Source organism: Salmo trutta, unplaced genomic scaffold, assembly GCF_901001165.1.
Source record: "Salmo trutta unplaced genomic scaffold, fSalTru1.1, whole genome shotgun sequence".
Taxonomy (NCBI): domain Eukaryota; kingdom Metazoa; phylum Chordata; class Actinopteri; order Salmoniformes; family Salmonidae; genus Salmo; species Salmo trutta.
The window spans coordinates 594,136-608,255 of NW_021822308.1; the positions used below are offsets into that span (position 1 = coordinate 594,136).

Consider the following 14,120-nt stretch of genomic DNA (forward strand, 5'->3'; position numbering starts at 1 on the left):
CGACCAGCTGATCTCTATCCCATGTCCTTGACTACACGACCAGCTGATCTCTATCCCATGTCCTTGACTACACATCCAGACCAGCTGATCTCTATCCCATGTCCTTGACTACACATCCAGACCAGCTGATCTCTATCCCATGTCCTTGACTACACGTCCAGACCGGCTGATCTCTATCCCATGTCCTTGACTACACGTCCAGACCAGCTGATCTCTATCCCATGTCCTTGACTACACGTCCAGACCGGCTGATCTCTATCCCATGTCCTTGACTACACGTCCAGACCAGCTGATCTCTATCCCATGTCCTTGACTACACATCCAGACCAGCTGATCTCTATCCCATGTCCTTGACTACACGTCCAGACCAGCTGATCTCTATCCCATGTCCTTGACTACACGTCCAGAATGGTTGATCTCTATCCCATGTCCTTGACTACACGTCCAGACCAGCTGATCTCTATCCCATGTCCTTGACTACACGTCCAGAATGGTTGATCTCTATCCCATGTCCTTGACTACACGTCCAGAATGGTTGATCTCTATCCCATGTCCTTGACTACACGTCCAGACCAGCTGATCTCTATCCCATGTCCTTGACTACACGTCCAGAATGGTTGATCTCTATCCCATGTCCTTGACTACACGACCAGCTGATCTCTATCCCATGTCCTTGACTACACGACCGGCTGATCTCTATCCCATGTTCTTGACTACACGACCAGCTGATCTCTATCCCATGTCCTTGACTACACATCCAGACCGGCTGATCTCTATCCCATGTCCTTGACTACACATCCAGACCGGCTGATTTCTATCCCATGTCCTTGACTACACGTCCAGACCGGCTGATCTCTATCCCATGTCCTTGACTACACGTCCAGACCAGCTGATCTCTATCCCATGTCCTTGACTACACGTCCAGACCAGCTGATCTCTATCCCTTGTCCTTGACTACACGTCCAGACCGGCTGATCTCTATCCCATGTCCTTGACTACACGTCCAGACCAGCTGATCTCTATCCCATGTCCTTGACTACACGTCCAGAATGGTTGATCTCTATCCCATGTCCTTGACTACACGTCCAGACCAGCTGATCTCTATCCCATGTCCTTGACTACACGTCCAGAATGGTTGATCTCTATCCCATGTCCTTGACTACACGTCCAGACCAGCTGCGGGGAGTGAATGTGGAAGAGATGAACCATCCTTTCTCAGAAGCACAGCATTGGCAGTAAAAAAAAAAAAAGTATTTACTATTTGTCAGCATATTATTGTTAACTATTAATATTAAACAAAAGGTAAATACGTGATTTCTATCACATTCCCCTCTTAGAAGATACAATCTTCTATAAAATAATATGACAAATTCACACCATATGTAAAAGGTCACAATGACGTCTTCCATAGTAAATAACCTTCCTTTGGGTTATTCAATTGTTTATCTCCACATAATGAACAATGTAGTCACTAAAGAAGAAGCTTAAAGGAAATAATTCAATGGATTGGTTCCTGCATTGTGACTGGTCGTTATCGCGTGTGCTTTGCCTCCAAAAGAAACTGAGCACTGTCTCCTCTAAAATATATTCTGGGCATTCTGCCAATTGGTCTGAGAAGATGGTGGTCATGATACCCAGTCCCCTGCACAACCCAAGGATACATACAGTTTATACCATTCAATGCTGTCTCTTCATAGACATCAACAAGCAAACATTTAACACATAAAACAGTGCATGTAAATTCATAATGTAAGCCAATTATGTCATAATCTAAGCAGATCTTCAAACATGCAAAATATGAAAAGTTTTAGGAGAGGGCGTTCTCACACTAGTACGTTGTCTTTGTAAAATGGCTTCTCTTGTTCCACTGAGTTTAAAACCTTTGACCTTCTACACATACCATACACAGTTCTAGCTTGACAGTGTCTGCTGATGACAGCCCAGTGGATCCTTTCAGCAATCACAGAGTCTGGGCCTTCAGACAATGTCCCACTGACCCGACCTCGTGAGAACAAACCTGTCTGCAACAGACACATTTCTAAGTATGCAACAGGTCAAACATCACGGTCTTCAGCAGTAAAAAGGTAGCTCTTCCTTCACATCTTGCATTCTGGCCCTTGTCATGGCAACAGTTAGCATTACATGTGACCTTGAATTTGTGAACCAGTTTCAAACACATATTGCAGAAAAACTTCAACATGAGGATGAGCAGCAAAATCAATACAATGACTAAAACAACAGTCAGACACAGTTGCATGATCCACCCTCCAAACTATTTCAAATGTGAATTTCTTACTTTCCAAATTCACTTTCCCAATTCACTTCCCAATTCACTTCACCTTCATATGGTGCAAAACATTCTTAAGGCAATAATATAAACGATTAAACATTATACAAAAGTACACTCTTCATCTGTACAAAGAGGACAATGATCACGTCTCCGTGTTCTTTAACAACAGGGGGCGGTTATTATTATTGGGGCAGTTATTGTTTGCTGGACTCCTGTCCTGAGCTTCCCGTTGGCTGGAGCTGGAGCGGCTGTTATTTAAGTCCCGCCATGGACTGAACGGTCATCTACCATTTTGTCCTTCTTCCAGGAGGTTGTCCTTGAGTCACTGTCCATATGGCAACTGTAATGAGAAGGCTCAAGACAAAAAAAAGCACCAAAAAAAACAATGCATAGAGTCTGGGCCTGATTCTCCCATAGCGACCTAGTCGGTGATTTCCGGCGTCTCGGGTCCTCCATCCTCAGGGTCTGGTGGGCAGTATGGCACCTTCCTGCAGTGGCTGGCGTGGATCCAAGTAGACCTCTCAGCTACGCAAACAGCAGTGGGGGTGTAATCATGCAATACCTGGTATGGTCCAGTCCACATCTGCTGGTTAAAATGCCTTCGTCTCAGGTCTTTCACCACCACCCAGTAGGCTGGTTGCAGTTTGTGCAGGATCCCCACCAGAGGCTGGAGCAGAGCAGCTTTCACCCTGGGGAAAATAGACTTCAGAACATTGTTCAGAGCAGTACAGCAGCTTACCATTCGGTCTTCACAGCCCATCAGGGTCAATCTGTTCTGTAGGGTTTACACACTTTTTTGCACAAAATTGCTCCGCAAAATACAGTAAAACCTGGAACCTTTCTTTCATCATTCTCACTTCCCCAGGTCCTGCACGTGATTGTAGATCAGAAACATCCTGTAGGGAAAACATTTTTTAACAGAGACAGGAAATGCAACAAAAATAGCCTCCCAGTTTTCAACCAATTTAGAATGTGAAATTGTCTTAACAGATACGCCGGCTGAGAGCTACAAAGGTGTTCTGATGTCCTGGTTGTTCTTGTTGTTTGACTAAGAGTCCCGTCCACTAGTATGAGGCGTTATACGTGCCGATATACCGATAGTAACATCTCAAACCAAACTCTATAAGACGTGACCATACCATTCCCTTAAAGCCACTCTGTTAGATGTGACCAGACTATTAAAGACACTCTGTTACATGTGACCAGACTATTAAAGACACTCTGTTAGATGTGACCAGACTATTAAAGACACTCTGTTAGATGTGACCAGACTATTAAAGACACTCTGTTAGATGTGACCAGACTATTAAAGACACTCTGTTAGATGTGACCAGACTATTAAAGACACTCTGTTAGATGTGACCAGACTATTAAAGACACTCTGTTAGATGTGACCAGACTATTAAAGACACTCTGTTAGATGTGACCAGACTATTAAAGACACTCTGTTAGATGTGACCAGACTATTAAAGACACTCTGTTAGATGTGACCAGACTATTAAAGACACTCTGTTAGATGTGACCAGACTATTAAAGACACTCTGTTAGATGTGACCAGACTATTAAAGACACTCTGTTAGATGTGACCAGACTATTAAAGACACTCTGTTAGATGTGACCAGACTATTAAAGACACTCTGTTAGATGTGACCAGACTATTAAAGACACTCTGTTAGATGTGACCAGACTATTAAAGACACTCTGTTAGATGTGACCAGACTATTAAAGACACTCTGTTAGATGTGACCAGACTATTAAAGACACTCTGTTAGATGTGACCAGACTATTAAAGACACTCTGTTAGATGTGACCAGACTATTAAAGACACTCTGTTAGATGTGACCAGACTATTAAAGACACTCTGTTAGATGTGACCAGACACTCTGTTAGATGTGACCAGACTATTAAAGACACTCTGTTAGATGTGACCAGACTATTAAAGACACTCTGTTAGATGTGACCAGACTATTAAAGACACTCTGTTAGATGTGACCAGACTATTAAAGACACTCTGTTAGATGTGACCAGACTATTAAAGCCACTCTGTTAGATGTGACCAGACTATTAAAGACACTCTGTTAGATGTGACCAGACTATTAAAGACACTCTGTTAGATGTGACCAGACTATTAAAGACACTCTGTTAGATGTGACCAGACTATTAAAGCCAATCTGTTAGATGTGACCAGACTATTAAAGACACTCTGTTAGATGTGACCAGACTATTAAAGACACTCTGTTAGATGTGACCAGACTATTAAAGACACTCTGTTAGATGTGACCAGACTATTAAAGACACTCTGTTAGATGTGACCAGACTATTAAAGACACTCTGTTAGATGTGACCAGACTATTAAAGACACTCTGTTAGATGTGACCAGACTATTCCCTTAAAGCCAACAATTTAAATGTAAACAATAGAGAGAATGAATCATCCAAATATCACTTGAGTATCTATAGCGCTGGAGGAATGACACACTCAGATAAACACACACACAGTGTCAGAGGTCACAGGACCATTTAAACACATGGAATCTGATCTACACAGTCAGAGGTTACAAAAGGACCATTTAAACCCATGGAATCTGATCTACACAGTCAGAGGTTACAAAAGGACCATTTAAACCCATGGAATCTGATCTACACAGTCAGAGGTTACAAAAGGACCATTTAAACACATGAAATCTGATCTACACAGTCAGAGGTTACAAAAGGGCCATTTAAACACATGGGATCTGATCTACACAGTCAGAGGTTACAACAGGACCATTTAATCATATACAATAATTGTTGTATGTTTGTTTTGTAATAATAAACATACAAATATATTTTGGGGTATATTTTGTACAATACAATTTCATATGGTGTAAACAAGTAAACACATTCTCAGTCAACAATATAAGACAACAGGAGCACTGTTTATGTTCTCTGATTAACTTTAAGTCAATGTGATGTGAAATATCAATTTACACACTAGTAAGACTTCTTCCCTCCTATCTGGATTCTCACATTAAGTGGCTGTGATGAGGAATATGTCTTCCCACAGTCTGAGCATTGTTAAGGCTTCTCCCCTGTGTGTATTCTCTCATGCACTTTCTGGTGTCCTAACTGGGTAAAACTATTTCCACACAGAGAGCAGTGGTAAAGCGTCTCTTCTGTGTGCGTCCTCATATCTTTTCATGTTCCCTAACTGTGCGAAACCTTTTCCACACAGAGAGCAATGGTAAGGCTTCTCTCCTGTGTGTGTTATGTCTTTTCAGGTTAGATACGGGTATTTCTATAAATAAAGGGCCAGTATGACATCAGGGTCAACATTTAAAAAAAAAATGGTTTAACATACATTTAAATATGATTTTCTTGCAGTTTCACATGTGTAGTTACAGGAATAAAAGGCACACCATCAATACTCCTCTAGCACCCAGTGTGTGTGACTGTCGATGGAGGTAATAATCTATGTAGACCTCATGGCCTTTTTTTTGTTCTTGCTTTGCCTTAAGAGTTTTCTACTGACCCCAACATCTTTTTGCAAACTGTCTCTGTAGTTTGTAGTTCTTAATCATATTCAGTGAACAAGCCAAAGCCTTCCTAGTTGCAGATTGTCTGGACTTTTGATAGGCCTTAGGCTACTGCTTCAACAACTGCCACTTCCAACATCCCCTTCTGTTGTGGTTCCGATGTTCCTTTGCGGGAAAATGACTGCCTTCCTCTGTGAGGCCTTGTCAATGAGCTCCATGATAGCAGTGACGTACTGTGCTGCCTGTTTTGACATACAGGCTTCAGCCACTTGAGGCTCTTCCTTCTGGACTCCATACATCTTGCCCTGCTATCTGCAAGGCTCTTTTACAATGTTCAAGTTAGATTCTAGGTTCTTTATCCTCTTGTTTCTTGAGACTAATTCTTTCTGCTCCCATATTATCTTGTTATGCTGCGTTGCCTGTTCATTCTGCGTTGCATTTTCTTTGTTCTGACTATATTTTTGCCATCTTTTTGCTTTTTCTCCTTCATGCTCCTCTTTTGACCTAGCTGCTCTCTGTTGATGTTTTCTTTAAGCTTTGCATTCTTCTCTCTGTTGTTCTTCTGTAATTCAGTTCTTCTTGTGTTTTCTTAACACGTTTCTGGTCGCTCCGGTCTTCCTCTCTTCGCTTTGCTCTCATCTTCCTCATTCTCCAGGAAGCACTGGCATTATATATTTTTCATGCTGCTGCAGCTTTTCTGCCTTCTCCCTCTCTTTGCTTGAAATGTTCCTATTTTTTAGGATACTATCAGTAAGGGACATCTCATGTCTACATGTTTTGTTGTAGTTTCGTCCTTTGTTTAATATTTCCTCATATTTTTGGGGGTCTTTATTCTTTATGCTGGTTCTTCAACTTGGATTTACGGTTCCACTGTTTATTCTTGGAGAGGATGGGACTCGTTCATCCTTATTGCATCTTATACGTAGCTTGTATGGCAGCTTTTTCTTGGCCATTATGCAACTTTGAGTTTTGAACCTGTAAAATTCCAAATAACATTTTATTGTAAATACAACACACAAAGCATTAAAAGTGTATTTTAAAACTGTCTAACAATGTATTCTGGCAGGCTAGGTAATAATAATAATATTATCTTATAGATTAATCATAAATAAAGGACGACAAGTAGGCCTTTGGAAAACAGCAGATTTTGAAAATGTTCTTATGTCAGGTTTTCACTCTCAAAATAACATTTTCTCATAGAAAAATGACCAAATTAAATGATCTACACTATACTATAAAATTACACATATGGAATCATGTAGTAACCAACATAAAAGTGTTAAACAAATCAAAATATTTTTTATATTTGAGATTCTTCAAATACCCACCTTTTGCCTTGACAGCTTTGCACACTCTTGGCTTTCTCTCAACCAGCATCACCTGGAAAACAATAATTTGTTAATTTGACAACAACAAAAATAATATATATATATATATATATATTAATCGCACTGTGAATGGATTAGACTTCAGAATTTCATTGGGGGCATTCTTATATTTCACAGCCTTGACTGTGGATTGTGGATCAATGAAATGGAGTATCAGCCTACTCAGTAACAACCACAGAAAACCACTGTTAAATATTGTTTTCCAACATATTTTTCAAGAAGTGACAGTTAATGGGAAACACATATTGGTTCAGTGTAGAGTTTGTGCCTCTGTTTTTAAGACAGTACTCACTGGTGTTAATCAGATCTTCATCGTTGTTCTCTTCTTCCTTCTCCTGCAATGTCTTTCTCTTATTTCACCGTGACAGTCCTCTCCTTCTTCGACTCCAAAAACGGCAGCCTCATCTTTCTCCTCCTCCTCTTATTTCACTCTGAACGCGTCTTCCTTTTCTTTCACTGAAACGTCTTTCTCGTTCACTCTAACAGCCTCACCCGCTACTTATTGTTTTTAACTGTGACAGCCTCGTCTTCCTCTTTCACAAGAGCTTCTTCCTCTGTCCAACAGACCTCCTCTTCTTTAGCAGGGGAGAAGTAGCTGAGACGTTAGCTCGTCTCAGTATGAATTATTTTTGGGTGCAACTTTAGCAAGCAAATTACCTTTTAATCAACTAGTAGCTAGAAACGTTAACGTAATCATGTTTAAAACACTGCAATTCGTGTAGCTACACAACATTTGTCAAAATGTTTGATTTTATACTGGCTAGGAAGCTAACGTTACCGAGGTGGTAGTCTCAGTAACCTGTTGTTATTGAAAATGCGTCCCGTTCCGTCCACTAGATTATACGTCACGCAAGAAGCATCACCTGAAATACTCACATCGCCATCTGCTGCCTGGAGTGGGTAATGCAGTTTAGAAAAATATTCACTACATTATTTATTTTGCAAACAATGTCGTCATTTTGTTTTGTCTTTATTTCTTACAGCCAATACTGTCTTCTACGCAGACGCAGACCTGAGTATGTACATTATAAATAAATACTGTTAGAATAGGAATTATTCATTATTGTTTTTGTCTTTTTTTCCTTCACATCTAGACGTGACGTGACCGTTGGTGATGCGCGGGTGGCGATTTTAGCATGTAAATCTGGGTGGGGCAAAATAAAATAATAGTTTTTTTAGATACATGCCAGCAAAGCCACTACACAACACAGCACTAAACAATACATGAATTGCACTATAACAGTGACAAACTGTTAGGGCCTACATAAAGCTGTCCCAACAGCAAAGATTTATTTTTGAATTTTTATTAAAAAGCTAGAAATACATACATATTTCTTAATTTCATGTTTAAAATTAAATTGAAACCGAAATCAAAAACTGTGATAAGGCATACTTTCAAGATATTTCTGTATTTAATTTTCAATAAATCGTTAAAAAAAATGTGTGTAGATGGGTGAGAATTCTTTTTTAAAAATTCATTTTGAATTCCGGCTGTAACATAACAAAATGTGGAATAAGTCAAGGGGTATGAATACTTTCTAAAGGCTCTGCATAGGCCTACAAATTACCTAAACCTTCCACTTCCATCATGATTCTCACCCCAAATAATCGGGATATAAATGTAAAAAGCTTGTCAAACATCCTTCCTCCCAATTAAGTTTCTATGTGAGAATTGCCAGAACAATCTGAGCTACCAAAAATATTTTCCATCCTTGCTCCACCCACATGATAAAACTGTCTTCCTATGAGGTTTAATCACAGAGTGGCTATAGTGCTTCACAGGATATACTTTAATTGTGCATTATTGTTATTTGGTAGGCTACTACACTTAAAAGAGCAACCTGCGGTTCAAACAACAACAAAACAGGCACCCTGCCACTGTTTCGGTATTAAAAGATCCAATGCAGCCATTTTCTCTCAATATCAAATTCTTTCTGAGTAACAATTAAGTACCTTACTGGGATTGTTTTCAATTAAAATGGTCAAAAATAAATAAAAATAGCTTCTTAGCAAAGAACAATTTCTCAAGCAAGAATTTTGCTATGTCTAGGAGTGGTCTGAGCGGGGAGGGGAAAACAGAAAAATAGCTGTTATTGGCAAAGAGATTTGGAACTCTTTCTTATTGGTCTATTAACTCATTTACACCTTGGTGATGTCACCACTCAGGCCAAAACTCCTTTCCACCAAAACAAGTTGAAATTTCAGGCCATCTTTTCACAAAGTTTTTACACTAAAAGGGCATTATCAAATTTTTTCACAATTTCACAGTATTATTCCAACCTCAGTGTGGAAATATAAATAAAACACAGGAAAATCACATTTGGAATTGAATGTCCATTGTTTGTCTCACAGATTCCTGTATGGTAAGTGGTAAAAGAAAGAACTGTAATCCAGGTGAGGAACAGATTCCAACTGATATGAATGGCAAAATGGTCACCTTTAAAAAGGTACACAAATTATAAAGTAGCAGGTAATTTAAATCCAAATGAAAACGGTACTAAACTGTAGCTCTACTTGGCGTCTTCCAGTTCCTATCAGGCTTCAATCACCTGTCCTAAGTAGTACTACTGATGACATCTTACCCATAACTCTCTATGCTATTCTAAAGGTAAACGACAAGTTTCCACCAGGTGTCACAATAACCATAAAAGCCTTCCCATTCATTATTAATTATGTATAATTCCATACATTTACAATATATTTTCTATATGTAGCACACGGGGATGTGTGAAACTCACTCCTCAGCCTGAACTGTCTCCACTTGCTCCGAGGAATTTCTAGCTTTCCGGCAGCATCGACTGGTAAGACGATTCAGGAGGAGGGTCATGTGTGCTATCAAGACAGAGAAGTCCTGGGTTTTTTTTAAAACATTTTTTATTTATTTCACCTTTATTTAACCAGGTGTGCTAGTTGAGAACAAGTTCTCATTTACAACTGCGACCTGGCCAAGATAAAGCAAAGCAGTTTGACAAAAACAACACATGAGTTACACATGGGATTAACAATCGTACAGTCAATAACACAATAGAAAATATATATATACAGTGTCAGAGGAAAAATTGCAAGATTATGTTATAATACATTTATTACATCAAATGGTTGTTTTATTCAACATAATAGAGGATTCTGTTAACTATTGTGTCTGTGTTCTACTGACGATGGGCCTCTGGGAGACAACACTGACAGGAGATTTACAATGTCTTTTGGGTGATAAAACCTAAAGAGCATTCCAGGGAACATGAGTTAATGTTTCTGTTCTATACCGTACCAGGGAGAGATGGTTCCAGTTTGGAGTAGGAGGACCAGACACTGGTCTATACAATGAAAACTGTTGACACAGCAGATACTGTCTGCTATGTATTATAGGTATCCTTCATGCAAATCTTAACCTTGTGACCCATTCTATATATCTGTTGTTCGTCATGTAGGTTGAGAGGGGTGTATCTTGGCTATAAAAGACCTTTGTACTTTTGTCTCGCCGCTCTCAACGGATCATCAGAGACGGTGATTCGTTGACCAGCCATTGCTATTGCAAAGCTCTCACTATTAAAGATTTAGTTTAAGTAAACTCTGACTTGTGTGATAAGTTTGTCTCTCCTCATTTAATAATACAGAAATCAACCACCACAAGTGTGTGCAAATGTATTAAGATTAGGGAGGTAATGCAATAAATTGGCCATAGTGGCGAAATAATTACAATTTAGCATTAACACTGGAGTGATAGATGTGCAGATGATGATGTGCAAGTAGAGATACTGGGGTGGAAAATAGCAAAACTAAATAACAATATGGGGATGAGGTAGTTGGGTGGGCTATTTACAGATGGGCTGTGTACAGGTACAGTGATCGGTAAGCTGCTCTGACAGCTGAAACTTAAAGTTATTGAGGCAGATATAGGTCTCCAGCTTCAGCGATTTTTGCAATTTGTTCCAGTCATTGACAGCAAATAACTGTAAGGAAAGGTGGCCAAAGGGGGTGTTGGCTTGGGGATGACCAGTGAAATATACCTGCTGGAGCGTGTGCTACGGGTGGGTGTTGCTATGGTGACCAGTGAGCTGAGATAAGGCTGGGCTTTACCAAATAAAGACTTATAGATGACCTGGAGCCAGTGGGTTTGGCGACGAATATGAAGCGAGCCAACGAGAGCATACAGGTCGTAGTGGTGGGTAGTATATGGGGCATTGGTGACAAAACGGATGGCACTGTGATAGACTACATCCAATTTTCTGAGTAGAGTGTTGGAGGCTATTTTGTAAATGACATCATTGAAGTCAAGGATCGGTAGGATAGTCAGTTTTACGAGGGTATGTTTAGCAGCATGAGTGAAGGAGGCTTTGTTGCGAAATTGGAAGCTTTTTACATTTTAGTCATTTAGCAGACGCTCTTATCCAGAGCGACTTACAGTAGTGAATGCATACATTTTTTTTTTTGCATACATTTTTTTTTCCTGTGCTGGCCCCCCGTGGGAATCGAACCCACAACCCTGGCATTGCAAACACCATGCTCTACCAACTGAGCTACAGGGAAGGAGATGCTTAATGTGAGCCTGGAAGGAGAGTTTACAGTCTAACCAGACACCTAGGTATTTGTAGTTGTCCACATATTCTAATTCAGAACCGTCCAAAGTAGTGATGCTAGTCGGGGGGGGCGGATGCAGGCAGCGATCGATTGAAGAGCATGCATTTAGTTTTACTAGCATTTAAGATCAGTTGGAGGCCACGGAAGGAGTGTTGTATGGCATTGAAGCTCGTTTGGAGGTTTGTTAACACAGTGTCCAAAGAAGGGCCAGAAGTATACAGAATGGTGTCGTCTGCGTAGAGGTGGATCAAAGAATCACCAGCAGCAAGAACGACATCATTGATATATATACAGAGAAAAGAGTCGGCCTGAGAATTGAACCCTGTGGCACCCCCATAGACTGCCAGAGGTCCGGACAACAGGCCCTCCGATTTGACACACTGAACTCTATCTGAGAAGTAGTTGGTGAACCAGGCGAGGCAGTCATTTGAGAAACCAAGGCTATTGAGTCAGCCGATAACAATGCGGTGATTGACAGAGTCGAAAGCCTTGGCCAGGTCAATGAAGACGGCTGCACAGTACTGTCTTTTATCGATGGCGGTTATGATATCTTTTAGGACCTTGAGCGTGGCTGAGGTGCACCCATGACCAGCTCGGAAACCAGACTGCATAGCGGAGAAGGTACGGTGAGATTTGAAATGGTCGGTGATCTGTTTGTTAATTTGGCTTTCGAAGACTTTAGAAAGGCAGGGCAGGATAGATATGGGTCTGTAACAGTTTGGGTCTAGAGTCTCTCCCCCTTTGAAGAGGGGGATGACCGCAGCAGCTTTCCAATCTTTAGGGATCTCAGGCGATCCGAAATAGAGGTTGAACAAGGCTAGTAAATTTGATCCTCGGTGTGAGCAAAATCTGGAGGAAGTGGTGCGGTACTCGCTAAGCAAGTGGTGCGCTACTCGCTAAGCAGGTGGTGCGGTACTCGCTAAGCAGGTGGTGCGGTACTCGCTAAGCAAGTCGTGCGGTACTCGCTAAGCAAGTGGTGCGGTACTCGCTAAGCAAGTGGTGCGGTACTCGCTAACACGTCGACAAATTTACTGAATGAAAGAAAGCGACTACATTCAATGTTAGAATCAAGAAATGCAAATTATATGAATCTATTGAATACTATACAAATCATATAACGAGCAATATCTGAGGGTTTATACATGTTTCAGATCAAAGGTAATAATTAACCTCTTAATATCTGAGGGTTTATACATATTTCAGATCAAAGGTAATAATTAACCTCTTAATATCTGAGGGTTTATACATGTATCAGATCAAAGGTAATAATTCACCTCCTAAGGATCCGCCCCTTTTTTTTTTTGCCCGAAAATGTCATTCCCAAATCTAACTGCCTGTAACTCAGGCCCTGAAGCAAGGATATGCATATTCTTGGTACCATTTGAAAGGAAACACTTTGAAGTTTGTGGAAATGTGGAATGTAGGAGAATATAACACAAAAGATCTGGTAAGAGATAATACAAAGGGAAAAAAAACTTTATTTTGTATTTTTTTGTACCATCATCTTTGAAATGCAAGAGAAAGGCCATAATGTATTATTCCAGCCCAGGTGCAATTTAGGTTTTGTCCACTAGATGGCAGCAGTGTATGTGCAAAGTTTTAGACTAATCCAATGAACCATTGCATTTCTGTCAAAATTTTGTATCAAGACTGCCCAAATGTGCCTAATTTGTTTATTAATAACTTGTCATGTTCAAAATTGTGCACTCTCCTCAAACAATAGCATGGTATTATTTCACTGTAATAGCTAATGTAAATTGGACAGTGCCGTTAGATTAACAAGAATTTAAGCTTTCTGCCAATATCAGATATGTCTATGTCCTGGGAAATATTCTTGTTACTTACAACCTCATGCTAATCGCATTAGCCTACGTTAGTTCAATCCGACACTGATCCCGAAGAAGTTAAAACAAAACACATTTTTGTCTGATTTGAGTTGAAAACAAAAACACAAGCCTATTTTTGAGCAAGCTTTCATACAATAACATTTCATGTGGCGTTGACATTGACAGCCTCCTCTTCCTCCTCTTTCACAAGAGTTTCTTCCTCCGTCCAGCAGACCTCCTCTTATGTTTTGTAATTTCAGCATCTTCTTCACGGCATTAATATTATTCTGCACATAAACCCAAGGAAGGGTTAGCTAACATGCTAAGTAGTCGCAAAGTAGCTAATTAGCTAAAATTGTCACTTTAAAACGCCCACCCATCCACCCCGACTAACCAACCTCCTTTAGTTTTTTCTGAAATTAAATGGGTTAACTAGCAGATACGACGGAAGTGTGTTTAAAACACAGTGGTTAATATACACCTGAAAGCGTCTAAAGAGCTCCAGTGTTTTTGGCTAATTAATC

General features: G+C 40.2%; 1 long non-coding RNA gene across 1 annotated transcript; it reads right to left on the bottom strand.

Moving 5' to 3' along the window:
- Nucleotides 1-4,785: 4,785 nt before the first annotated feature.
- Nucleotides 4,786-8,192, bottom strand: LOC115181659 (uncharacterized). The gene is made up of 3 exons (XR_003873483.1): nucleotides 7,485-8,192; nucleotides 7,133-7,184; nucleotides 4,786-6,779 (listed from the first exon to the last, which is right to left on the bottom strand). It is a non-coding gene; the product is annotated as an uncharacterized LOC115181659 (long non-coding RNA).
- Nucleotides 8,193-14,120: the final 5,928 nt, after the last annotated feature.